Source organism: Cavia porcellus, unplaced genomic scaffold, assembly GCF_034190915.1.
Source record: "Cavia porcellus strain 051 isolate PalLab524CR breed Dunkin Hartley unplaced genomic scaffold, mCavPor4.1 scaffold_22, whole genome shotgun sequence".
Classification (NCBI taxonomy): domain Eukaryota; kingdom Metazoa; phylum Chordata; class Mammalia; order Rodentia; family Caviidae; genus Cavia; species Cavia porcellus.
Genome location: NW_026947505.1, coordinates 61,275,282 through 61,302,211, shown reverse-complemented (window position 1 = coordinate 61,302,211; position 26,930 = coordinate 61,275,282). Strand labels below are relative to the sequence as shown.

The 26,930-nt window shown below is 39.1% G+C and overlaps 1 protein-coding gene and 2 long non-coding RNA genes across 5 annotated transcripts in view; 2 read left to right on the top strand and 1 right to left on the bottom strand.

Annotated features, from left to right (window-relative positions):
* Fut9 (fucosyltransferase 9) overlaps positions 1-2,178 on the bottom strand; it is a 203,195-nt gene extending 201,017 nt beyond the window's left edge. The window contains exon 1 of one of the 2 annotated variants that reach the window (XM_063233261.1): positions 2,122-2,178. The gene's annotated coding sequence lies outside the window, so the exon portion shown is untranslated. The remainder of the gene's footprint in view (positions 1-2,121) is intronic. The other variant, XM_063233260.1, reaches the window with a different exon arrangement.
* An 11,121-nt stretch (positions 2,179-13,299) lies between these two features.
* On the top strand, positions 13,300-21,083 carry LOC134472206 (uncharacterized). Of its 2 annotated transcripts, XR_010042079.1 has the most exons (4): positions 13,300-14,720; positions 15,940-15,969; positions 16,450-16,523; positions 20,968-21,083. It is a non-coding gene; the product is annotated as an uncharacterized LOC134472206 (long non-coding RNA). The 2 variants fall into 2 exon arrangements; XR_010042078.1 differs by lacking the exon at positions 20,968-21,083 and having other exon boundaries at positions 13,311-14,720; positions 16,450-17,244.
* A 1,889-nt stretch (positions 21,084-22,972) lies between these two features.
* On the top strand, positions 22,973-25,994 carry LOC134472205 (uncharacterized). The gene is made up of 2 exons (XR_010042077.1): positions 22,973-23,271; positions 24,767-25,994. It is a non-coding gene; the product is annotated as an uncharacterized LOC134472205 (long non-coding RNA).
* The last annotated feature ends 936 nt before the right edge of the window (positions 25,995-26,930 follow it).

Here is a 26,930-nt window from a genome sequence, read left to right as displayed (position 1 = left end):
AATAATGGATTAGTGGGCATTATTCTTGCCTTATCTTGATTTCAACTGGTGTGTATCTTTCTCAGTATACATTTATTATTGTTGGACATAGTGTATATACCAGTCACTCTATTGTTACCCAAAGTGTAAATGTATTTAAATAAAAAATTAAATAACCTGACTTAGTTTCTGGCTTATCTACCTTACACAAGGCATGGCTATATGTGAACATTTGCTAAAATTTTAAGTTTATCTATATAGCTATAAGTGTTCTTCTTAGTCAAACACAAAAGCTAACCAAAATTTCCAGATTTATAAAGCCAACAATAAAGTCATTATTCTTAGCATCTCCTGACATTTACCTTAAGTCACGAATTACTGAATTTTGCCTATGTCTGCATAAAAAAGATAAATTCAAGTGTATTCTGGGTTAGAACGTAACAAATTAAAAATTCCTGACATTAGAGAAGGTGAAAATTTTAAAGCAATTCTCACTAAGCAAATTCCCAGTATAGTTGCTCAACTTTCCTTTTTATTCCTGTGTAGATAGACTTGCTGCTTTAAGGTAAAGAAGTAACATCTTTCTTACCAACTGCAAAAGCAGAACAACAATTTAATTGTTAGTCCTTTGAAATTATTTATAATAATGTCAATAAATTTGCATCCATACACTCTATGCTGAAATTGGGGACATCTTTTGAAGTTTCTGACTTTCTTTTCTGAATACTCATCTGTATTCATGGAACGTAAGTCATAAGATGAAGAATACAACAGAATAAAATGTCATTTTAAATTAATATATTCTCATAAGTTCCTTTAAAAACATAAATCAAAATTGTGTGACGATAGTACTTTGTCAGATTTAAATATATGAGGAATGGGGAGCACATTATAATATTTAAATTACTTCACCTCTATCCCACCCGCTCTCTCAATTGCTCATATTCACTCATCAGATACAACTACCTATTTTCTCTTAAACCAACCAGAAATAGGAAGATTTCAACCTTGGTTTCAGAAGAAAGACTACAGAAGAAAAGTTCTACAGAAACACAGTCTGGATAAGAAGCTACACAACCCCGGACGCGCCCAGATGGTGCAGGAGCTTCCTGATACAAGTTTTCTAATCCTTTTATATCCTGCTGTTAGCCACCAAACCTAAAAAGTAAAATAAAATAAGACCTTTGGCTTGTGCATTTTCAAAGAAGATTTTAAAGGTAAGCTTGGTACCACCCTTTTCTCCTTCAAGAAAAAGCTTCTTATCCTCAAGAGTTGCTGAGTTTTTGATAGTGTAGCTGCTGAGATTCACTGCCCAGTCAGGTGCTGTTCTCACCGTGGGAAGAGGACCCACACCGGGTGCAGGAGCAAAATTGGGGCTTCCCCACGCTCAGCTAAGGCTGAAGACATCTAAGCAGTGTGACTAGCTGTGTGCTGCAGGCAGCAATAATAAGTTTAGTCCTAAAATGCTGAATGCTGTGTGTGTGTGTGTGTGTGTGTGTGTGTGTGTGTGTGTGTGTGTCTTTCTTTTTCCGTTCTGATCTCTCTCCAACAGCCCAGGTGCTGGGTACACACTGATGGTAACGGAGGCACGACCACCACGTGCAGGTGTGTTCCCTGAGGTGACTGTCAGAAGAGCAGAGGCAGCAGCATTGCGTGGGGGGATGAGGTCAGAATTCACAGAGCGGACCGTGTTGGGGGGTAAGGCATCCAGCAGGATAATGGGGCTCCGGGGCCAGGCTTGGCAAGGGAGCGAAGGTGGGTCCCAGCGGACTTTATGGAGAAGGTTTGATCCGCGCGAGAACGGTGAGGGGAAAGCCCAGAGCTGGTAGGACACGGGAAAAGATAACCCTGCTTGAAGCCGCCCGATGATGGGGCCATGCACTGCTGCGGGCAGTGTGGAAGCTCTGGAGCTGGGAGGTAAGACGGGACCAAGACGCAGGCAGCCGCCCCGGAGGGAGCTCCAGGTGGCGGGCAGGTGCACTGGGAAGCGGCGGCATCCCCGCGGGGACCACCGGCAGCGCCCTCTGGAGACCCTCTGCCTGGAGCTGGGGAATCACAGCTGGCGGTTCGCATTGCCGCGCTGACCCGGAGGCCCCCTCGGTGCCACCTCGTCCCCGCGCCCGCGCTCTCCGGGCTACTCACCGTCCTGGGGGAAGGCGCCACCCGGGGCGCTCCAGGGCTGCGCGGCGCAGGCGGCAGCAGGGCCGGCAGGCGTCGGCGGTGCGGTGCTAGCAGCGGGGCCGGAGCCTGGGGACACCGAGGTACGACAGCGGCGGCGCGGGCGCAGGAAGCCGGGAGCGCGGAGAGCGGAGGACCCGGAGCTGCTGCGCCGCGCGCGCTCTGCCCATCGCCGTCTCCAGCCGGGGAGCGGGCGGCGGGGGAGGGAGGGAGGAGGGAGGGCAGCGGAGGAGGGAGGGACGGCGAGCGCAGGGGAGAGGACCGTCCGGGGCGGGCGGGGCCGGGAGGCGTCTGCGAGCCCGGGAGAGGTTCCCACGGCGGGCGGGCGAGCTCGGAGAGGCGGTCGCGGAGGAGGAGGCGACCGGCCCTCCCCGCCCCCTCTTCCCGGATCCCCCTTTCGCGCCCTTTCCTCGGGTTCCTCCTCCGAGGCTCAGGCTGCTTCACCGCCCGAGACTGAGCTCCGGAAGCCGCGGACAGCGCTCCTCGCCACGGCCGGCTGCACCTGTGCGCGCTCGCCGCCGCGCGCTCCGTGGCCGCGGCCTGGGGACCTCCACCGGCGGGCTCGTCCCCGGCTCCTCCGCTTCCCGGCCGGATTCTGGTCGTGCATGTGCACCCGTGACATGCGTGTAGTCCCGTTAACGGTTTGCTTCCCTCGGTGCTCTCTGGCACTGGCTGTCTGTCCAGAAGGCGCCAGCGGGGAACTGAACGCAGGCAACCTGCCCTGCCCCGCGGAGCTGCTGCCTGGGCAAGGCTGGTGGTGTCTGCCAGAGGGCTGGACTGTTAATGAAGAAGAAGGGGAAAGAGGAAAGGAAAGGAAAGGAAAAAGACCCTGTAACCTGGCCTGCGCTCTCTGCTCTGGGCTGGCTGCTAAGTGTGAAGGACAGACAGCTGTAGTCCACTGCCTTGTCTGTGTCTTGGTTCTCCGCTTCCCATTACCCAACATTAAAAACAAAACAAACAAACAAACAAACAAAAAAAACCTAGGACACACGTTACAATGCGCGCTTAATGGCCCTGTTTCACAGTCTCTTTACCACGGAGTGTTTTTCATCACCCCTCAATGCTCACCTTTCCCGCATTTTCCTGCTGTCCGCCCAGCTCTCTTACTGTAGAATTGGTTTTGCTTTGCCAGACTGTAAATCAATCCTGTATATTTGCAAGCTTTAAAGATTCCAATACAAATAGGTATTACATGTGCTGCCCTGTACAGTAACAAGACCTAGAGAGTGAATTCATATACTCAGGAAATATTAGAACAATGGGGCAATTGACCTATTTCCAGGAACCACAATTCTGCTTCGTAATCTTCACGTAGTGAAGAGGGGAGCAAGTAAATTCCGTGCCTAAAACATAGGAGTGGAAAAGGAAGTCTAGTCAAACTCTCCTCAAAGATACCTGAAGTGTTTGATTACTGTACGTCAGAGCCCTAAAAGGAAAGGGTTCTGATTGTGTGTGTGTGTACGCGCACGCGCGTGTTTGTGTTCCTTAAAAAGAACAAATAATCTTTCATTTACTGAAGATTCAGTTTTATGAAAGATCAAAGGACCTTAGACTTTAGAAAAATAATTTAGCGTTTTATTTTGTAAATAGTATGTCATATAGCAAATGTACTTGTGAAAATTAAGTTCACTCTCAATTTGAAATGAAATATTTTAATGCAGTAAGGCACCACAAATATTAATGAAATTATATCTATCTATCTATCTATCTATCTATCTATCTATCTATCTTCTTTTATACCTCCACATTAAAAAGTTAAATATTAGTTGTAAAGTACTGCATGGTCATCAGGTATTCCAAACTTGCTAGAATCTTTTAAGTATATGCAAATAGAAACATTTGGTGTCACATCTCCTTAGCAATCAGAATGGCAGAAGTATCTCCTCATTAAGAGACCAATAGATATTCAACGCTTCTAGAACACCGTAGCTTTGAACAGCGTATGGTGTGATACCGAGACGTCCAGAGATGCACCATGTAAACTCTGCAATTGCTGTTCTTCCAAAGACCATAGAGCAAGTGATTGGCAACTGCAATTTGTTCAGAGCTTTAAGCCTCTGTTACATTCCAGCAGTAAAGTTTGCAAATTCTTATTACCATTTAGACAGGGATTGAGATAGAATTGAAGGAATAAAAGCTAGGTAGAAAAGAGACAAAGAATTCAAGATTTAAAAAGCTGTACATTTAAGAAAAACTGCAGCGTCAGGACACAGGTCCTTTTCATTACTGTTTTGTTCTCTTTTTCTTCTTCTAAAACATAATAAACCTAAGCAATTCTCTCTCACCTTTGTCCATTCCCTTTTTACTTGCAAATGGTTTGCCTTCATGTGTGAATAGACAACCATTTTTACCCATAAATTAGGACTTCTCATTTAAGTGGACAATTTTGGTACTATGAGTGTAACATCCTCTCCTATCCACTAGACAAGACTAGGACCATCAATTATCAAATCCCACAGATTTCCTCCACCCAAACACATAAAGATTCCCAATTCCCAGCCATGGAGTCTCATTTCTCTAAGCACGTACACTATACTATTGAATTTATCCTATCCAGTAAACCCTTCTTTTGCCTCTTAAAGATTATCTTAGCTACTTTTTTGTTGCTAAGACCAAATATCCTACACTCAAAGTTAAAAGAGGAAATGCTTATTTAGCTTGCAGTTTATAGAGGTTTTTGTCCATAATCAGCTGGCTCCAAGGCAGAGTGGAATGGCAGACAGGCATCACAGAAGAAAAAGAATTCATGATGAGCAGAAGGTGTCAAAAACAATAAGGGTCAACCAGAGTTCTTTCTTTCTGTCCCTTATAATTTAGGCAGGATACCATCCTTAGGGCTGGTAGCACTCACACCCTTAATCCTAGAGCCCTTGATCCTAACACTGCGCCATGAATCAATCCTCGCATCACACACTCTAGACTCAACCACCTCTGAACAGTTCTCACCTACGACTGTACGAGGCTGTGGAGGTGCATCTGAACACAAGACTCAACACAGGTCTGTCCTGAAAATTCTTTTTTTCAGGATGAGAGTCAATGACCCCTCCACACTTATTCTACAAAAGAGTTGTTTAAATGGTTTATTTCAACTTTGGCTACTCTCAGACCCAGCCTGGTGACAGAATGATTATCAAGAATTAATTCAATCTTAAATATTTATCATATCTGAGTAGAAAACTAATTTGCCTTTGAGAAATTTTAACTTTTTTTTTTTTTTTGTCTTTTTCATTTTTACCGGTACCAGGGATTGAACTCAGGACCGCCTGCTTGCAAGGCAGGTGCTTATGCCGCTGAGCTAAATCCCCAGCCCCGAGAAATTTTAACATTTTCTACCCATATCTGATTATAATATTTTAGTAGTCATCTGTATGTCTCATTTTATGGTTGAAAATGTTTACTAAAAAAAATGCAAACTGAAAGACCTTAAAGTCAAACACAGAGGGGTGACATCTAAAACAGCAAAAGAATCTTCTCAGTGAAGTTTACAATATCTACTTCGGCCATGAGAAATATGCACTAAATAAGGATGATAAGGAGTAAAATGTCATCCTGTACTGGCTTACTTCTAGATGTGTATCCAAAGCCTTTTATGCTTATAGGGGAGGTTTGGAAAGGTGATTGAATCACTGGGGGCGACAGGGGGCCTATAGTTAAATGTGCTGTTATTCTGTGAGGCTTGTTCAAAAGAATCAGGTCACAGGGGAATGATCTAGAAGGGCCTATCTGCTTCCAGGCTCTCTTCATGGCCTCTGCTTCCTGGTCATCATGGGGAGAGCAGATTTCCTCAGGCCATGCCCTTCCACCATGCCTCCCTGCTTAAGTGAGCATTTTATCAGGTTGTGGGGTCCCTGTTCTCCTTCTGGAGGTGTTCTCTAGGTTTCTCTTTTAAACAAAGAATTCATTAAGGCAAGCACAAAAGGCAGTGAGGTTTTACATTTATTAAAGGCAGGAAAAGAAACAGGTCTAAAGAAAATGAAAAAGACAAAAAAAAATTAAAAAAAAAAAAAAAGAGAGTGTACAAGCCACTTAAAAGCAGAATAAGTAGACCCTACAGGGCAAGAGCAGACCACTATAAGAAAGCTCAGCGGTGGCCATCTTTTTGTGTCTCCCACTCCTCAGGCTGATGCCAGGTCAAGGCTGTCCTATTAAAAATCTACTCAAGCTCTCTCCAGAAGAACTGAGGACAACATTCTCCGGTTCCATGTGTAGGGCTTTGGGAACACTTCTGTGCATTTTTCCTGGAGTTTTGTAATTAAGGGATCATACTCGTCTCTCTAGCCAATTTACCATATCCTAATAATTTGTCACTGGCAGATTATGGACTAGAAATATGAGCCAGAAAAAACATCACCTTCTTTACACTGTGAGAGTCTGATATTTTCTCCCAGCAATAAAGAAAGTTGCTAAGACACATCTCCTTAGTAAGGAAACGGATTTTCATTTAGACTCAGAGGCGGGATGAAAGTTGGGCTGCCACCTCTATTCTCTTCCTCTTTTCCTCCTTTCATCAATCACACACTACAACAGAAGAGCCAAAAATAAATCAACTAATGACACCAACAATTTATTGATTAAACACCACCACTTTCAGTTTATCTGTTGAAAACAAGTGCAATGTGACTGAAATTGGAAATACTCCAAATTTTATCCTTGAATGAATACTACATGGACATCAGATACTATTTAATGAAGTATCATTCCTATATTTATAGAATACATATTTAATGAGCCCTCCTGTGATCAGGTACCATGTCAGGCCCTAGAAATACTGTGATGAAGAAAACTGCTAACTATGCTCTGGTAAGGCTTATAGTTCAATAAAAGAAGAGATGTTATGCTATCTAAATTTGAAGCCTAAAGAAGAAATATTTGATAATTAAATGTTAGACTATAAAAAATAAAAGGTAGATGGAAACAGATTATTGGAGTCTGAATTAGCCAGTCCTTACATGAAATTTTGAAGCTAAAAAGAGAGAGATTTCTAAAGAAAGTCAAATATTGTTTTCTAAGAGGTGAAAATTTGTCTTTGAATATAAACATTTGTGGAAAATGAGATAATATAGTAGCCATTGTTCATTTTCTGTTATTTGGCTCTGAATGCCCTGTAACACTTTCATACTCTTCAATGGTTTTATACTATTTTGTTATGTTTGATACTATTGCATATGAAGGTATGCTCAACTATTTTAAAGAAAGAGACATTTTGGTAGCTACTGTTAATATCCAGTTGTCTTGTGGTGAAATACTGTGTTGCTTACATTGTTCAATTCTGATCTGCTTTGTTCTGTCCTCCTTTGTCTTAATCTCTTTAAAATAAAATTTAAAAAAAGACAAAAGAAAAGAAACATTTGCCTTTCTATGTGGTGAGAAATATACACTAATCGCCAGGGATTTAGCTCAGCAGCATAAGTGCCTGCCTTGCAAGTACATGGTTGTGAGTTCAGTTCCCAGTACCAAAAAAAAGTTAGAAATACACACTAATTACTATCATTAAAATTATAGAATTCTAAAACATATTAACTACTATAATTTACATGTAATTAATACTGCTTAATACATCAACTAAATCTGGTAAAATGATGACAAGAGGTAGCAGTATTACTTTTCATACTAAATAATATGCTAAACTTACAAGAAAAAAGAAAAAGAAAAGGCCCTGATATCTTTGTTTCCAGGAACAACAGGGAATAGGTAATGTGCAGTTTGCAAAATGTGTATAATAAATGCCAAATTTGAGGCTACCAAACCTAAGTCTCAGAGGAGAAAGAAGGGCCCAATAACGTTTACTGTAAGATCACATCCATAAAAATAATCTTCAGAACTGTGATAGCTTTACTTGGAGGCACCGAGTTTATTTTTCTGGACTACAGTAGTAGATGTGTTAACTGAACTTTGGCTCTATCTGCAAAAGAATGAAGGATGGGAAAAGTGCGGCGATGATAGAGAGAACTCAGATGAGAGTAATCCTGCAAAACCTAAGAAAAATACATTTCCGAACAGTCCCTACACACCTAGACTTGTGGAACTCATATTTCTTGTTTGTAGCAATCAGTGCAGAAGGTGGAGGGAGTAACAATGATGTCAGAAACCCACTGAATGCACTTTGTGGAAAGTGATTGTGGGATACAGAGATTAAACAGTGAAGTGATATTTACAAAATGCAAGCCATTCCTGTGGCAGCATGAAAAGAGGGTCATTTTTAAGCTCCAGGTGACTGTTTTTCCCTGTCCCTTACCTAGGAGCCTACTGAGAAAAAATTAACTCAATTCATTTTGAGTAACTGAGAAAAGGATTGACACAGTATCAATATAAAGATAATGGAAGCAAAGACTTACAGAAGAGTAGCAAAGACAATTGTTTACAAGTTCACACCACAACAATGTTGCCATGGAGGAGCTGAAAAAAGTGTCTTCATATTCTGCCATAAATTTCCATAAGGACACAACAAAGAGATTTCTTCTATGAATTAAAATCATAGGTCACAATTTGAACAACTTGGGGAGGGATCAACAGGCACTGGTGAAACAGCTGTCAAAACTCAGGAAAAAAGTGCAAGAAAAACCGTTACAAATTATGAAAATGGAAGAATGACAGTGTATAGCAGATAAACAGTAAAGAAAGAGCAGAAGTCAGGAAGATCAGCAAAATAAAAAACAGGTATATTATAAAAGGAAAAGAGGATTACAGAGACTGATGGGGACAATAAGCAGCAAATACACAAAGACCCCACAGAAGAAAAAAATAAAAGAAAAATATTATTAAAGAATGAATCATTCTTGAAAATAACAAATGACACGAAATTTTACTCTGAACAGAAACAATAATCATAAAAATAAAATGATCGGCAAGTAATTACAATTCTCTAGGAGCTCTAGGTCTTTATTATAGGCTCCTTGGCCATTAGGTTCATATGCTGAGGACCTTTGCACACTAGGGTTTATTCAAGGCTAGGTCTGAGGAGCTGGAGGGGCCCAGTCACCTGGAATCACCAGCTCACTGTGTACAGACAAGCAAGGGCCGGAAGCTCGGAGAGATCACACAGACCTCCACACTAGCTTCCTCACGTGTGGCTGCCACCAGCTAGAAGTCATCCTTTCGGGCTCCATGGGAGGGAAACGAGGCTCCAGTCCTAAGGCCAGCACCTGCATATTCTGTCACTTCTCTTGGGCTGAGGAGATAAGATGTTAATAACATGCTCATTATTGTGGAAAAATAGTTATGAGTATTGATGTGCTTGACAATGAAACACCAACATTCATAATTATAAATGTATTATAAATGATAAATAATTATAAATATTCAAGTTAGCAGGAAGCAAAGTATTAGTCTTAATGGTTTAAATCTAAGAAAGTCTAAATTAACAGAAAATAAGCATTAGACATTAAATATATTTTGCATATATTTATCTTTATGCATCACATATGTAAGTTTTTAAGACCAAATTTTACTTATAGGCATCGTTGCAAAAAATCTAGTTAATACATTAATAAATGAATTTTTGCAGCACATTGCATTGTCAACAAGCTTGTGGATTTTATCAAGATGTAAATGTGTTGTTTTGAATATTTATTTACATGCACATTCACTTCTTTCAGCTATTAGACAATAAGATCAATACCTACCTTATGAGATATTTTACAATGATTAAAAGAGATATTATTCATTAAACTTTAAGCAACAATGCCTTGCATAGAAGAAGCCTTCCCTAAAATTTATCTGTTGTGTTTATCAGCATTCAAAAGATATTAAAAAGTGACTGTGCTTGTGGTAGTAAAATAATACTGGCTTTCATTTTCTTGAATAATAAGCTTCTTGTGCTGATTTAATAATATTATGTTTTCATCTTTTGTCCCTTTTTTCTGGGTTTTTCTTGGGGGGGGTCCTTGTTCTTTTTGTATTATCATTAATATCTTGGTAAGTATTACAAAGAATTTGAAATTTCAGAGATTATCCATGGGTGAAAACTACTCATTTACAAATGAATTCTGACTGTACTAGTAATATAAAAAAGCATTCTCTTTTTTGATAAACTTTAATTTTTGGAGCAATTTTAGATTTGCAGGAAAATTCAGTAGACATTGGAGTTCCCACATCGTCTCGCTCACCCTCACATCTACAACTGTCCCCACCCTCTATCAGGCATTTCCCGCCAGAACGGTACCTTTGTTTGCTAACCTACACTTTCTGGCACCTTACTGCACGTCTACAGTTGACATGGGAGTTGAGTGCTGAAGTTGTTCACTTTATGAATGAATAAATGGAATATAAAGTAACCTCATCCTTCTTAATGTCTGTACTTCATCTATCCATCTTTCTCCCAACTTCCTCCCAACTGCAGCAACCCCTCACCTTTTTACTGTCTCCATATTTTTACTATTTTCAAATTATTGGAGTTGGAATCTTAGAGTATGTAGCCTTTTCACACTGCATTCTTTCTTTTAATCAGATGCATTTAAATTTTTTCCATGCCTTGTATCAAACACTACATGTGTCTCATTATTTAATACTGAATACTATTCCATTATCCACTAATATACTCAAGAGCATCTTGGTTGCTGCCAAGTTTGCGCAATTTGAAATAAAACTGCCATAAAAACTGAAGTGTCCAATGGATCAGGTTTGTGACAGCTTTAGGTAAACACCAAGGAGAGTGATTGCTGAATCATATGGAAATATGTGAAACTGCTGTACTGTCTTCTAGCAGACTCTACCATACTATTGTGCAGAATCACAGTCTTGCTAATGTGACAGTCTGACAAAATGAGAAACATAGCTTTTTATTATTGGTGTTTGAATTTGCATGTCTCTAATTAGTACTGAGTTTGAGCATTAGCCTATCACACTTCTGATTTTCTTCTTCTGTGAATTCTCACTTAATATTAGCTTAATTTTTGGTTTTTTAAATTTTAAGAGCTCTGCATACATCTGTAAATCAATCATATATATGTTCCAAAATTCTGTGAAGTTGTTATTCACTTTTTTTTTTGGTCTTTTTTTCATTTTTATCGGTACCAGGGATCAAACTCATGACTACCTGCTTGCAAGGTGGGTGCTTATGCTGCTGAGCTAAATCCCCAGCCCCACTTGTTTTTAGTTTTGAAGGTAGTAAAATATAACAGAACAAGATAGAATAACGCCCACTGAGACCATGTAGTGAAATTGGTACAGAACGTCACAGCAGGTTACTGGGATAACAGTAATAGGTATCACAGTATATTTCATTACCTTCACAATAGTTTTTACTTCAATCATGTATATCAAACTAAAATGAAATACAGAACAGAATATTGAATAGAGCAGTACCATTAATCAGAATAAAGCAAAACAGTAATAAAAATATTTGCCTTCAAAGATATGGTAGAAGGAAATCCCCCTTATTTGCTATGGTCAACTTTCCAAGAGATGCTCAGATTTCTGGTTCCCATTTGCTAGTGGAGGGACAGAGAAGGGGGGTAAGGGAAGTGGGATGTTTGACTCTAGGCCATGCACCATAGGTTTACTATTGCTTACCAGGGAGGCAGGCTGGTTGCTTGGTTTCCCAGTGTCCTAAGTTCCAACATGGCGCCAATCTCAGGAGATGTTGGTGGTTCTTCCCCTGGAAAGGCCACAGTCTACCACACTGCAGCCATTTACCAGAGAGGTGAGCTACTTGCTTGGTTTCGCAGCATCCTAAGTTCAAACGTGGGGTAGATCTCAGGAGTCACAGGTGGTTCTCCCCCTGGAAGGGCCACAGCTGGCCACACCACAGCCACTTAACAGGGAGGTGAGCCTATTATTCAAATTTTTAAGCTTTTTTGACCAGGAGGGCCACCGAGGAAATCACCCGCAGACAGGGTGGCCTTCCTGGATGCCACATAATCAAGTCTCTTGCAAAGATAGGCAACAGGCCTCTGCCAGGGTCCCAAACTCTGGATCAGTCCTGTGGCTCCTAGAAATTTTCACATTTGCTTTTAGTCACAGGGAATGGAATCTGTTGGATGGCTTGTATCCACTGGGAGGAATGAGTCTTATTATTTTTTTTTTTTTTTAATAGAGAGTCCAACAACCAATGTATTTTTTTCTGCCCAGCAGCAACCTCTTAAGCCTGGTCTTTAGGGTCCTCTTAGTTGTCAAATCTCTTTTAGGCAACCATTAATAACTGACTGAAGGGCATTTTTTAAAATCTCTCAACTTTTGCAATTTTTGTCTAATGTCTGGGGCCGACTGAGGTACAAAGGCAATATTAATGGCCCTTGCAATTTTAGGTGCTGCAGGTGTATAAATGTGATAGGCCTTTTGCAATCTTTTGAGAACACCCCGAGAGAGACTTATTAGCCAATTGTCTCACCTTTGCTATCTTGGGCAAATTGGTGGGTTCTGGGGTGCCCTAATTGCTACTGAGAACAACTGGCGATATTGGGGAACCTCCTTACCTCTGGTTGTTTAATCAGGGTGGGACAAAAGGAAAACATGGTTCTGGCATTCCAGATCAGAGGGCAGGCTTCATCTGGATGGAACACCACTTTTTGTCCCAGGGTGCATGTGGCGGGCCATTGTTTTACTGAAATTACATACTTAACAAAAAAGGACTTTTTCAAAGGTAACAAAATTAAGTGTGCCACATAATCTCCCAAATGTCCACAGCACATGCAAGAACTTGTACTTTATCTCTATAGTCACCAATCACATTAGGCACAAGAGTTATTTCTTTTAAATTTAGATTGGCTTTTTTTCCAGTATAAGATGAAGTTTTTTTTTTCTTCTCAGCAATCAAAATCTCAACTCTGTCTTTACAATCTATAACATTCCTGGAAATTTTCCTCTCCCAAACTCACAGTATTGTAAATTATCCTGTTGGGCTCTTTGCTCTTGATTTGCAACATAAAGCCAACTAAGAGCCACCAACAGTAGCCATGCCACAGAAAGAATTTTTATTTTAAGACAAAACCATCTGTTTTTTTACTTTACTTATTACCAGTTAATTACCTTTTTTTGCTTTTTAGACAACATTAAAACCTTTAACAAAATCCTTGAAGTTACCTTTTTAGTAGTCTAAAACATATTTAATCATTTATTATCTTTTACCACATTAAAATGCTACATTTTAAAAAAAATTGTAACCTTTTTAACTGGCTCAATTACAGTATGACCTGGTTTTTACTTGTTAAAGTTGATATTATTTTTAAAAACCATAAATATACATATATATGTGTACATATATTTACATTTTAACCAGAAAGGCATGCCGCGGTTTTAAGTAATCAATTGAGGACTAAAACATTAAACAAGGTGCCACAAGACAAGACCAACATTTGAGACACAAACAAAGGTTGTTTTGTGCACAGTTTGGTGAGCTAAAGGAAATAATTTTTCTTATGAACCTTGAGTCCAATGAGCAACGTGGATCTTGCAACTGAAATGGGCAACAAGCCCCTAAGTTAATAATAAATTTAACAATTTTAAATGGGCAAAAAAAAAAAACCCCAAAGTTAGTAACGGATTCTAACAGGCAGACAATTTTAACGTACAAAAACACTAAACATAAATACACACGGGCAAAAAGCCCCAAAGTTATGGAGGGGTCGAAACCCCCAAATGGGCTGAAACCACACACATGGGCTGAAGCCCCACATTACAAATGGGAGATAGCCCCCCGGATTCCGGTGCAGAAGGAGCCCTAGCTTGTCTGCAGTCATTGGGCACATCCAATTACTAACAGGCATAAAATCCCCACCTGGGCTGAAGCCCAAACAAAGTTAGGAATGGGTCCCAAAAGCCCTAAAATTCTGGGGGGAAAAAGACCCCCAGAAGTTGTCCCATTTTATCTGCAGTTATAAATGTGTGCAGTCAGATTACAAACAGGCAAAAAAAAAACACACAAACAAACAAAAACAAAAACCAAATACAGATGTTTAGACGATTGATCAGTGAAAAAATAATTTTGGGGGGGTCCCCCATTAATCCCAACTTGAATCTTGTAAGCCACATACGAGCCCCCATACTCGAGTTCAATAAATGAGGCCAAAACATATTTTAAAAAGCAGCACTGATTTATTTTATGCTGGACCCAGCAAAAGCTGTGTGTGTGCCGCCTCCCATACTTGCAGCCTTTATATACATATCACTGTTTACAGAGTAAGGGGTTTGGGCGGATCAGGAGACAGCTAATGGGGAAGATGCTGTTTTCCTCAGCAGAGAACAGAGGAGTCTAGCAGCAATTAACAACCTTTTGTTACCTTATTTTAGCACCTCATCTGTTATTTGTAGAGGGCAGCAATGGTTAACATATCAGTTAGGTCACCCAGAGGAAGAAAGGAGAAGAAAAACATATACAGTACAGTTAGGGTCACATTACAGGTATTTTGGTATAATACAAATATAACGATGCTCTTTTTTATAGTGTACAACAGTTCTCCCCTTGGAAGGGCTGCAGTCTGCCACACCACAGTCGCCTACCAGGGAGGGGAGCTGCTTGCTTAGTTTCCCAGCATCCTAAGTTCCAACATGGCCTGGATCTCAGGAGTCACAGGTGGTTCTTCCTAGAAGGGCCACAGCCGACCTCACCACAGCCGCTTACCAGGGAGGTGAGCCTATTATTCAAATTTTTATTTCAACTCATTTTTGTGTTCTATTGAATGGAATGTACATCCTTTAAGAACAAGGACTATTGGTTCTTCTTCATTGATACATGACTACAAGTGATAGAATTTTGTTTGTTTGAGACAGGTTTCCATTATGTATTTAAGGCTGGTCTTGAACTATGCAGGCCAGGTTGGCCTCCAACTCACAGCAATTCCCTTGCCTCATCCTCATGAGCGCTGGGATTACAGGCATGTATCAGCATGCCCAGTAGAATTCTTTTCATTTAGAATTCTGCAATGTTGTATTTCAATTTAATTTTAATCTTTAAGGTTCATGCTTTCCATGAGTTGCTTGAGAAATTCTTTCTAAACTCAAAGTCATACAGATATTCTCTTATAATTATTATTTTGATATATATCCTTATTTTCTTTTTATTCATATTTTCTTCTCTTCATTTTAAATTATTTAATTTAAATTTTCTCTGTTTTTAAAATAAATCAAACTCTACATACTTTATGTTTTATAAAGTAAGGCTCTATTTTTGTACCTAAAAAGAAATGTTCAAATGATTTATTTTACTAGTTTGCAAATATTTTTGACATTAAATGTTTGTCCAATTCATGTAGGTTAAAAGTGTTTTCTTTCTGATGAAACATATTCCAATATATGCATGTGTTCTTTCCTAGGCTCTCTAATCTGCTTTATTTTATATTTATCAGAGATAATACTGCTTCAGTTATTTCAGTTTTAAAATACAAATATATGAATGTAGAGATAAATTCACTCTTACTGTTAAATTGTTTTGAATATTCTTGCATAATTTCTATTCCATATGAATTAAATAGTCTTGCTATGATTACATTAAATACATAGGTTACTTGGTGTAAAATGGCATATTTTCAGTATTAATTGTTCTAATTTGTGAACCATTTACATAATATTTTGTACGCTTCTTATTACTGAATCTTTCTCCACTTAAGATGTGCACGTTGTTGGTAGATTTTTGTTACGTATATTCTTATGAAATGTAAAAGTGATGATTCTATTGACCGTCTTATAAGTGAAAGTTTATAGATAGCTGAATTATACATGTGTCTTACTGTTTATAAGTGGTTCATCAGCTGATTTCCATAAAATCTTTTCAATTGTTCACATTGTTCTAAATTAATGGCTTTCCCTCATTTCTAAACTTTGAATTTCTTCTTTTTTTTTTGGCACCAGAGATCGAACTCAGGACCTTGCACTTGCCAGGTAGGTGCTTACACTGCAGAGCTATAACCCTGGGCATTTTTTTTCCTATAATCTTTCAATTTTAATGTGGCCTTTTTCTCTCTTCACTATTTTTTTTGTCCTTTAAATTTTAGGTAGCAATAAAATGTCTATATTTGCCAATTATTGATTATGATGGAGATGTTTCTAGTATTTCATTGTTTTAAATAATTTTCCTGGAAATCATATGAAATTTTCTAAGTGAGGGGATTTCTTTCTGTTTCTAGGGTATTATGATAAAAACGTATTATGTTTTACCACATATCCTACAACTTTGAAATTATTTCAGTTTTATTTTTAATCTCTAGTGTAAATTAAACTGTTTTGAAGATAAAGTCCACTTTAAATAATACATATAGGATTTAATTTGCTAATATTTTATTTGCTGTGTTATTTCTATTTTTAATAATGAAATTTGATATAATTTTATCTGATTGATCTGGTTTTATTTTTTATTTTTAGATTAAGACTTTCTATTCTTCAGGAGGCCAAGGCAAGAGGATCACTGCAATTTTGAGGTCAACCTGGGCTACATAGTGAGTTCATGCCCAACATGAACTACATAGTAAGACCCTATCTAAAACAAAACAAAAATTCTATTCTTTGGAAACAGATTGCATGCAGTGTTTCTTCACATTTTTTATACCTTAGGATAAGTAAGTTTATTAAATCTATGTGTTATTATCTATTTTTTATTGCAAAGGTTCTGTTGATTTTCTGTCAGCTTTTGATTTATATATTTCAAAGCTAATAGAAACAAATATACCTTTTTAATTTTTTTTTCCTTTTAGCTATAGGGAATTTCCTTTTTAGGATTTCCAAACACCTTTTTTTCTCCTTGGGTCTATCCTTTTTAATATAAAGACTGTTACTAGCTTCATTTTTATGTTTTGGTTAGCATATTTAATACATTGGTATATTTTTGAATTTTCCAGGTGTTTTACATCTGTCTAATTTTTTCCTTGAGTAAATGTTTCTCAGAGTGTCATAATTTTGGTTAATTTACAAAGTCTTTAAAAGTTGATTTTCAAATACACTGCTTGAGTTATGTTCAGGCCACTCAGGTCTCTAATAGAAAAATGTATATGCTTATATGATCTTCCTTTTCCCCTATGGGTGGTGAGTTGTGTATTAACACTAAAGAAACTGATGTGATTGTCAGCATTATGTTTTATTTTATTGTTATCATGATGCCTTTTTATATGTCTCTGAGTTGTTCATTGTTATTGGCAATGCAAAATAAATTTAGCTTCCTTAAAAAAAGTTGATTTTCACAATTTTTGATCTTTTGTTGAGTTTTTGAAGAGTATATTCAATAGTATATTCAATAGTATATTCAATATATTCAATAGTATATTCAATATATTCAATACTCTGCTATACTTTGAATATTTTCCCTCTCTAACATAGGTCTCTTCTTACATTGCAAATCACATGATCATACCTGAAGCCAAAATCACAAAAAAAATCTTAATTCTACCATTTTCCAAAGGATAACTAGATGCATTTGATGTATAACTGATCAATATCATTTGCTGCAACCAGTGTATTAGACATTACTGTAAAAATGAATGGAGGCCAATATACCATCAATTGCTTTGTTGTGCTGACTGCTATCAATGTATTTTTTTCCTGAAGTGAATTTGCTTAGAAGTATCAAATTTCTAATCAAAAAGTGATTTGCAGTTTCAAAACAAAGGCCATAAATTACTTCTACTTTTAAGGATATTTTGTGTTTATTCAGCTATAAATATAAAAATTAAACTATGTGTATTATCCTGGATTCTCCAAAGGAACAGAACAAATATGTATAATTACAACAAATAATTTAAAAAGAGTTTTTGTTAGATTGGCTTACGGGGCCTGTGACTGAATAGTGCCACATTATCCATCCAAATGCTGGGCAACCAGAGAAAGTAGGAGCTGCTCTGCCCGAGGAGTTGGAAGTCTCAGAATGAGAATTACCAGTAATGCATCCTCAGCCTGAAGCTCAAAGAATGGAAGCTCCCTGCAGGGCTGCAAATATGTGTCCATGTCAGAAAACTGGAGAAGCTTGCATCTGATGTCCACAGATTATTGCAGTAGCAAATGAAACATATGTTCAAGAAGAACTGAACTTGGAAGAACAGGCTAACTTCCTTTTTGTTCTGATTTGGTTTTTTCTTTGCAGACCGGTACCCTACCAGAAAATGCCATACATCTTTAGGATGAGTGATAGGCATGCTCAGACTCACCCTCAGGCATTTTACTAATTTCTTAGGTGATTCTTAACCCAGTCAAGATGACAACTAAAATCAACTATTACAAATCCACCTCAACAATTTGAGAACCAAATAAAATGAACAATAAAATCAATATTACATAACTAGGCTGTATACAACAAAATGTACTGGTTACTTTCCAAGAAAAGGAGACAAATTCGGGGGAGTGATGTTTATTCTTCTAATATCTTTTTTTTTTTTTTTTGTCTTTTTCCTTTTTATCGGTACCGGGGATCAAACTCACGACTGCCTGCTTTCAAGGCAGGCGCTTATGCTGCTGAGCTAAACCCCCAGCCCCCTCTTCTAATATCTTTATATCCTACTTATAATGTAACTGAAATATTATAATATAGATATAATAGATAATCACTGATATTGTCAATCAATATTATTTTACATGGTAAATGCAGAGGAAAACAAACAACAATATCTGCTTAATAGATATGTATATATGCAGAGACATACATTCAACCAAACAGGAAAGAAACCCTTATAACAGTTACAAGCTTCATTTCTGTAACTAGTCACATGTTCATAGTTGGCATTTATAGCTATTTTTTTTTTCGTGACTATTCTATACTCTCTCTGCCTTCAGTAGACATTTCAGCAGGTCTTAATTCTTTACCTGGAGGGGTAAATCACAGCTTTCTTCCTGAAGGATCTGGGTTGCTTATCATCCTAAGTCTGAGTCGTATTTTCCTATTGACCTAAGAGGTACCCAAAGGGAACTTCTGCATTTCGGACTTATGCTTCTGTATCTTCATTGTGAAGTAGTAGTTCAATAGCCCCTTAGTAGTTTGGAGTTATCACTCCTCCTCAATTTTGTAACTCTTTTCTTAGTCTATTGACTCAGAAACATGAGGAATCCAAATTGACCAAGGGAAAAACTAAATTCATTGTTGGGTCTCCTGATAAGATCAATCCGTCCCTTGAATGGACGAGCCAGTAGAGTGAAAGGACCAGGAAGCAAAAGTTTTGCCAATTACTATGGCTAATGGTGGTATCATTCCTGTTTTTGCTGCTGAGTCCTGGATCAATAAATCTTGATTATGAGAGAAATGATACTATACATTGGATACTGATTCAGTATATATACAGCTTTCTAAAAAGCCTTGACCCAGATTTACAAATTATCATCATTTATTTAGCTCTGCACCTGCATCTTCAGTAGGTCATTGTGTCAAGTGAGCTGCTGCAAGCTGGTGGGGAAAATGGTAAGACCAGTAAATTCATGAGCATGAAACCATCACTACACCTCTTTAGCTATGAAATGTATTCCTTGGTCAGAAGCAATGTTGTGTGGAATAATATAACAATGTATAAGACTTTAAGTAAGTCCATCAGTGGTATTTTTGGCAGAAACATTAAGTACAGGGAAAGCAATCCGTACCTAGAAAAAAATACTTAATCAAGTTCAACAAACATGCTGCCCCTTTCATGATGGAAATGATTCAATGTAAGCAAACTGCCACCACATCTATAGTTGATCACTCCAAGAAATGGTGCTGAATTGAGGACTCGGTTTTTCTTTTTGCTGCTGGAAGACTGGGCATTCTGCAATAATTGTAATCAGGTTAGCCTTGATGAATGGAAGTCTGAGTTGCTGAGACCACATATGATTACCTTTTATCGTGCCAACATGATTGCTTTGTTCATGATCTCACTGGGCAATAACAACATTGTTGAAGGAGTGGACATCTTGCCATTTGATTATATACATTCTCTATTGAGATCACATTTTCGAGAGCAAATATCTTCACAGTCTTTTATTACTTAAAGAAGTCCATCAGCATATCTCTCCCAAAAGAGTACTAGAGAGCTGCTGACATATCCATAAGTAGTATGGTAAAAATTTATATGGAAGTGGCCTGGTGAGCTAAAACAAATTGCTTCTTTTGGGACTTATAGATAGGCATGAAGAAAAAGGCATCTTCCAAATAATATCTGCATACCAGGTAGGATATATTTGCTTAACCAATGAAAACAGCAGTAATTATAGACAAAACTTTATTAAGATTATGGCAATTGATTGTCATTCTCTAAAATTCTTCTGTTCTTCTGCATTGGCCAGACAAGAGTAAATGGAGGTGTAATAGGGACCATCACTTGTGCATTGTGTGAGTCCTGGATGGTGGCACTTGTTGTACTCTACAAAAACAGCTTCGTTATATTTGTATCATAGCAATACCTGTAACTTGGCCTTACTGTATATGTGTTTTTCCCTTCCCCCTCTGGATGGCCTAATTGATATGTTAATCAATGCTCTTCTCTGTAAAGAATTGTAAAATCTTACCTAATTGATATGTTAACCATTGCTGCCCTCTACAAATAACAGATGTGGTGCTAAAATAAAGTAACTAAGGTTGTTAATTGCTGTTAGACTTCTCTATTCTTTGCTGAAGAAAACAGGATTTCTTCTTATCTAAACTTGCTTGTATGCAGGGAGACTTGCTTGTGAGTACAACCCTTACCTGATCTTGCTCTTCCCAAGACATGTAATCGCATTGTTTCTGTTTTGTAGTGCGCCATACCCCATCCCCCTCCTTACATTGTGTGACCAGCAGCTGTTTGTGGATTTACAAGATAAAAGCCCTGACTTTTAGCTGTCAGGTGCACAGTCTCCAAATTGGCTCCTGGAGGCTGTGTCACCAGGCCTGGCCTAAAATAAAGCCTTTGCTCCTCCAATTTTAATTTCTTGCTTCCTTGGGTTTTATTCCAGGGCCTGAGTTATCACATATCATCCAGGATGGGAGCAAGACCCCAGACTCAATTCTGCACATCTAAAAGTAAGTATTCTGGAGGGTTTGTTTGGACTGCAGTCAATTCGTACATTCCTCCAGATCCCAAAATTTGACCAATTTTTGAGCAAAGGCCATTTTGCTGCAGTTTGTCTTGTCTTGTATGTCTGTCTGTGTGTCCATTTGGTTTAACTGTTCTCCTTTTGGTTACCCCAAATCTAACGAAGCATTCTCTCCTAGGAACCCCTTCTATGAGCCCACAATGTTGTCTCATTGTTATTCTGTCTCTTCCTCATAATCTTATCTCTGTCTCTTAGATTCTCCCATAGGAAAGAAAAACTGACATCTCTGCTGGCCATGGGGCAAACTGAATCTAAATCCAACACAGCCTTGTGCTTGATCACTTCAAAAAATTTGAGAGGTGGGCTGCGGGTTAGGGGAGCCTGTTTTCAAAGGAAGACTAATGAGTTTTGCTTCTCAGGAGTGGCTGATAGGGACAAATGGTGCCTCGCCCCACAACTGGATCCTTTAACATAGACACCTCCCAGGCTGTCCATCAGTATGTATTTGGGCCTCCCCCCACTGTCCCAGTCCAATCTGGACCTGAAGCAGACAGTGACCAAATTCATCCTGATTCCACCACAGCATGGGGGCCTTTTCCCCCTTTTTGTATTTTAGGGGCTTCTGGGGCCTATTCGTAACTTTGTTTGGGCCTTGGCCCGTTTGGGGCTCTGGACTGTTTGTATTTGAATCCACGCAATGACTGCAGACGAGACAGGGCTCCTTCTGCACCAGACTCCGGGGGCTATCGCCGGTTTGTAATGTGTAGCCTTGGCTTCTTTGGGGCTCTGGCCCGTTTGTATGGGCCACCCGCCCGTTTGTATGGGGCCTTTTGCCCATGTGTATTTATGTTCAGTGTTTTTGTACTTTGAAATTGTCTGCCTGTCTGAATCAACCTTTGTTTGTGTCTTTAATGTTGTGGCGCCTTGTTTAATGTTTTAGTCCTCAATTGATTACTTACAACCTCAGCATGCCTTTTTAAAATAAAGTATTTTTCTTTCTGGTTAAAATGATTAAATATGTTTTAGACTATTTATAAAAATATGTTTTAGACTAAAGGTCACTGCAAGAATTTTGTTAAAGGTTTTAATGTTATCTAAAAAGACAAAAATAATTGACTGGTAATAAGTCTTTTAAAAGATGTTTTTACATGGCTATTGTTGGGAGTTCTTAAGCAGCTTTGTGTTGCAAATGGAGAGCGATGAGCCCAACAGGATAATTTGCAATACTGTGAGTTTGGGAGTGGGGAATTTCGAGGAATGTTGTAGACTGTAAAGACAAAAAAAAAGCCTATCTAAATTTAAAAAAAATAACTATTGTGCCTAATGTGATTGGTGATTGCATGTGCTATGAACATCTGGGAAATTATGCAGCACAATTTTGTTACCTATGAAAAAGCCCTTTTTGTTAAACATGTAACATTGCCCTGGGGCAAAAAAGCGTTGTGCTACCCAGATGAAGCCTACTCTCTGATCTGGAATGCCAGAACCATGTTTTCCTCTTGTCCCACCCTGATTGGATAACCTGAGGTAAGGAGACTTCCCAGTGTTGCCAGTTGTTCTCTTTATAACTCAGTTGGTCCCACATATTAGACAAAAATTTGCAAAAGTTTGAGAGATTTAAGAAAATCCCCTTCAGTCAGTTATTAGAGGTTACTTAAAAGATAACTGACAACCGAGAGGACCTTAAAGACCAGGCTTAAGAGGTTTCTGCTGGGCAGAAAGACTACACTGGTTGTTGTGAGCCATCCAACAGATTCCATCCCTGTGACTAAAAGGCAAGTGCAAAAATTTCTAGGAGCCACAGGACTGATCCAGAGTTTGGGACCCTGGCAGAGGCCTCTTGCCTATCTTTCCAAGAGACTTCATTCTGTGGCAGCCAGATGGCCACCCTGTCTGCAAAGATTTCCTTGGTGGCCCTCCTTGTAAAGGAGGCTTAAAAATTGACTTTTGGAGAAAAACTCTTAATTGTTTCCTCCTATTGGCTGGAGACTCTCATCAAGGTCCTGCCAGACTGATGGATGTCTAACTCCTGAGTCATACACTATCAGGCACTACTTCAGGATCCAACTACCACCAGTTTCAAGGGGACAGCGGCTTCAAACTCTGCTACTCTGCTGCCTGATGATGCCCCTCAACAACTGTATTGGGGACCAGACTTGATAGAGGAGCCACCATCCAAAGTTCCTTTGTATTTCTCCTATGGAGTCAATTACATCTATCAAGGTAAGTGGGTCATGGGAGCTGCTGTTACACAGACTCTCAGGTTCTATGGAAACAAATTTTGGAGCCAGAGACATCAGCCTAGTGGGGTAAACTCATTGCCCTCACTGAGGCCTCAAGTTGTCAAAGTATGGTTTGCTACTGCCTATTTACCCAGAATGGTGCTTATTGACTTTTGGGGTCAAAAGATTAAAAATGCTCCCCAAATTTAAACTTGTTGGCTAACATCAAGATGCCAAGGAGAGTGGCTACTATCTGCTGTATAACCCATTGGACAGAAGATGACCTTGTTATAAGGGGAAATAATTTGGCAGACGCCACCATCCAAAAGACAGCCAGACAGCCCCAAAATCAGTGGGGATTAAAATAAGCTTGACATTACTGTTGATCCCACCTACTTTCTTTGTCAGAGCCTATTTGCACTTGAAAAGACTTGCATCTGGTACTGGGTGATCCCTGGGGGCTAATTTCAAGCTAGCCCAGTCTGTGAGCTTCAGTGCCCTCAGTGCCAATTGGTAAACCCAAAAAAACTGCAACAAGTGGAAACCATTCATAATCATGTGACTATGCCTAAAAACACTGGGAGTTAGACTTTACAGAAATAAATAAAAAAAAAAAAGCCTGGACTTCAAAGATATAAGTATTTACTTATAATGGTTGATACTTTCACTGGATGAGCAAAAGAGTTGCCTGCTAGGATTATTTCCAAAAGATGAAAAATATTAACAAAAGATGAGAAATATAAAATAAAAAGCAGCCTTTATTCTGAGAACACGGAGAGAGATGACCAGCACCCCCACCGCTGGGGTCCGGCGATCTCTCCAGCGGACACGTGGCATGGGGGCCTGTAAATAGCCTCGGTTTGGGGTGGAACCTAAGGCGGGCATTAGGGATGCACAGGTAGCCCATTGGTCCTAGGTTTGGCACCATATGTAAATTCCAGGGGCGGGAAGATGGCGTCACAGGTAACTTCCTAGGGGCAGGGGAGATGGGACTTCCTGCTTCCGGTTGTGGCTTTCCTAGCTACAGTGTCCTATCTGGGCCAAAACATTTCATTGCCTACTAAGTCTGAGTCAGTCCTGACAACAGTTTCCCTGATTTGGTCTCCCTTTTATCTGTGGGGTCTGACAATGGCCTGGCTTTTATAGCCTAGTAACTCAAATTAACCTAAGCTTTGCAGATCAATTAGAAAACTCCATTGTGCTTACCAGCCTCAGAGTTCAAGACAAGTAAAAAAGATGTCATACTTTAAAGACATATTTTAAATTACTAATGGCCTTAAAAACTGGCGAGAATTGGGTTAGTCTCTTTCCTTATGCCCTTTTGTGTGTGCAATGTACCCCCTATGTTTCAGGTATTTCTTCTTTTGAGGCTTTATATGAGAAACTTCTTTCTCTTATCTTTAAGGTTTCTAAAATTATTAGCTGATTTAACTAATCAAGATCTTATTAAGTCCCCCCCCCAGACTTTTCAGCTAGTTCTGACTTCTATCCACCAGTTATTTCGCTGCTGCCACTGTGAGAACAAATGCCCTGCTGTAAAGCCTGGACACCTGGACACCGGTCCTTATCAAGTGACAACAACATGAATCTCTTGAGCCACAATGGACTATCAAGGTAGCTGAAAGCCTGCCTGGATTCATCATTCCCACTGCAAGCAGATCCTGGCTTCCAAAAACAATCAGCCTGCATATAAGTAAACTGTCATTTATTCCAAGGACTCTTTAAAGCTTAAGATTGCCAAATGTAACTGGTAATCTTGTGTTCTCCCTTGTAGAGACCCCGAAGAGGCCTCTGTCTGACTTAAAAAAATGTTACTTATATGATGGAACAGAGTAAATTTAAATGTTGGTTTTCTTTCTTCTTTTGGTTAACAGTTTTTTTTTTTTTTTTTTTTTTTGGTCTTTTTCATTTTTATCGGTACTAGGGATCGAACTCACAACTGCCTGCTTGCAAGGCAGGTGCTTATGTCACTGAGCTAAACCCCCAGCCCCTTGGTTAATAGTTTTAATAATGACAGATGAGAGACCTTTGTTAATCCTCCTATTGGGCCTTGTATTGTAAAAAAGTTGATGAACTATGTCAAAGATCTTAAGCTTATGATTTTAAAGGCACACACAAGGTTATAAGCAGATACCTATGAGTCAATGATTTGACTCACTGACTAAAATCATTGGGGAATGTTGTACTCTAGAAAAATAGCTTCGTTATATTTGTATCATAGCAATACCTGTAACTTGGCCTTACTGTATATGTGTTTTTCCCTTCCCCCTCTGGATGGCCTAATTGATATGTTAATCAATGCTCTCCTCTGTAAAGAATTGTAAAATCTTACCTAATTTATATGTTAGCCATTGCTGCCCTCTACAAATAACAGATGTGGTGCTAAACTAAGGTAACTAAAGTTGTTAATTGCTGTTAGACTTCTCTATTCTTTGCTGAAGAAAACAGGATTTCTTCTTATCTAAACTTGCTTGTATGCAGGGAGACTTGCTTGTGAGCACAACCCTTACCTGATCTTGCTCTTCCCAAGACATGTAATCGCATTGTTTCTGTTTTGTAGTGTGCCACACCCCATCCCCCTCCTTACATTGTGTGACCAGCAGCTGTTTGTGGATTTACAAGATAAAAGCCCTGACTTTTAGCTGTCAGGTGCACAGTCTCCAAATTGGCTCCTGGAGGCTGTGTCACCAGGCCTGGCCTAAAATAAAGCCTTTGCTCCTCCAATTTTAATTTCTTGCTTCCTTGGGTTTTATTCCAGGGTATGAGTTATCACAACCCTAACCTATGTAATTACTTTAGGGATGCAATATTGTCTTTGATTTTCTATTTTTCCAGAGACAGCAATGGCTTCCATTTAGCCTTTTCCACTATAAAAACCCTTACTCTACATAGTAAGGAACCAATGTGGAGACTCTTTCAGGTGCTATGTACATCTACTGATTATGCATTCACAAGATGGGTTTAGATACCCACTGTGAATTTGATCTTAGCTATAATTCCATTGATCAGGTGACCTCCATGGGTTGATACTTTGACCAAAAAGATCACAGTAACTTTTTGGATCTCTTTAAATTAATGCCATTTTAGAGTTTCTTCCAGTAGTTTTTAAAAGATGTGGTTATTTCCTTTTTTAAAATATATAAATTATATGCAAAATATCTGCTTAATGAGCACATATTAATAGATTCAACCTTATTCAATTTAATGTTTATTCCCCCCTTATTCCCTGTCCTTAAAATCTATTTCCATATCTGTTCTCCAGACCTCTGATATGACAAGAAAATTCACAAAGCTTTTAGCAGTGTAGCACATTTCCAAGTGGTCAAACTAAATATCTCACCTTCAAGTGCCTGCTGAGACTTGAGCTTCATGGTAGGTTTGGAGGCAAAAGTTGGTGTGTAAGTGACCTGTAGGGACCATAGACATTATTTTGCTTGGCAACTGTGTCAGGAAATGTAATTACTGCTCAACCAGGCAATGTGGGGTTGTTTCCCTCAGACAGATGTGGAGAGGCCAGATCAATGGAAGGCGGGGTGAGTATGGCCACTGCCATTGACTGTACTGAGGTCACTCCCTCTAGCAAAAGAGAGACAGAGAACAAAGAGCTCAGCAGAACTTGAGTTTAGTGTCCCCACGCTCATCAGGGTCCTCTCACACATT